The following is a 1,333-nucleotide window of genomic DNA, read 5'->3' on the forward strand; positions in this document are numbered from 1 at the left end:
CAAGAGAACAATCATGGGAGAAGGAAGGGCTGCTTATGCACAGCAAGACAGCTCAGGGGGCAGGAGAGTATGGAGGGATGGACACTGGGAAGTGGTAACTATGGGGAGAAAGTGGGAGGGGAGCTGTTGCATTGTGGTAAACTGGTCAATGACATGAGACAAAGTGTATGTGAACTACTGTATGGAGAATGAATTTGCTCTGTAAATCTTCACCCAAATCACAATTTAAAAAAAAAAAAAAAAAACTTTATATATAATTATTTAACCTCACCAAAAATCATTTAAGATGGGATATACTACTATTATACTCATTTAAACATTCTGAGAGGTTAAGTAACAACCATAGGTCTATATGACTTCACATTCTTTGCCAATGAACCGCTACATAATACTGTATGTCTCCCTACATGTGTAAACCTAACATAACCACATAATACTGTATGTCTCCCTACATATGTAAATCTAACATAACCTCTGTAGCAGCAGTCCTTAAGATATGGTCTGGACTCAGAGCTAAGAAAAGATTCATTAATTAAGTACTTACTATATTCTAGGCCCTCTTTTAGGTATTAAGGATATAGTGATGAACAGAAGAAATTCTCTGCTGTTATGGGCTTATATTTAAGTTTGGGGTGAGGGGGTATATGTTTCAGTAATAAGCAGATAAATAAATATACAAGGTGCTATCTTATAATAGAAAGAAAAACCTAGGAATCTACTTCCAAAAATTAGCCAATGAAAACTCTACAGATCACAACTACTTGATTTGTAATTGACCATGGAATGTCCAGAACAGTGCCAGGTGGCTTTTCCTTCAGGGCAACTTTTCCTTCCATTATGCATGAGGTTGCCTTGAATAACAGGCTGACTCAACATGGCAGCTAACCGTATCTTATAATGAGAAAAGCAATGAAGAAAATAAAATAGGGTAACGAGATAAGAAAGCGCTCTGGTGGTACAGTGGGTTAAGTTATCTGGCTGCTAACCAAAAGGTTAGCAGCTTGAACTCACCAGCCGCTCCACGGGAGAAAGATAAAGCAGTCTGCTTCTACAAAGATTTACAGCCTGAGAAACCTGATGGGAGTCGTTATGAGTCAGAATTGACTCAATGGCAGTGGGTTTGGTTCTTGGTTTAGTTAATGTGATAAGCAACTGATGAATGGGGAGGGGGCTCTTTGGCTAGAGAGGTTATTTAGGGTTCAGCCTCTAAGGCGATGACATTTGGAGCTGAGATCTGAAAGACAAGCACAATAAGGTAAATTATATATATAACCAAATTTATGCAGTTGAAAGAATTATCTTTTATTCTGAGATATGTCCTTCTAACACTTTT

General features: G+C 38.0%; 1 protein-coding gene across 1 annotated transcript in view; it reads right to left on the minus strand.

Annotated features, from left to right (window-relative positions):
- Positions 1–1,333, minus strand: part of RPRD2 (regulation of nuclear pre-mRNA domain containing 2) — a 139,674-nt gene that overhangs the window by 112,526 nt on the left and 25,815 nt on the right. The gene's annotated exons all lie outside the window — the stretch shown is intronic.

The sequence above is a fragment of the Orycteropus afer genome, unplaced genomic scaffold, assembly GCF_000298275.1.
Source record: "Orycteropus afer afer isolate SDZICR_OR568_19922 unplaced genomic scaffold, OryAfe1.0 scaffold00290, whole genome shotgun sequence".
NCBI lineage: Eukaryota > Metazoa > Chordata > Mammalia > Tubulidentata > Orycteropodidae > Orycteropus > Orycteropus afer.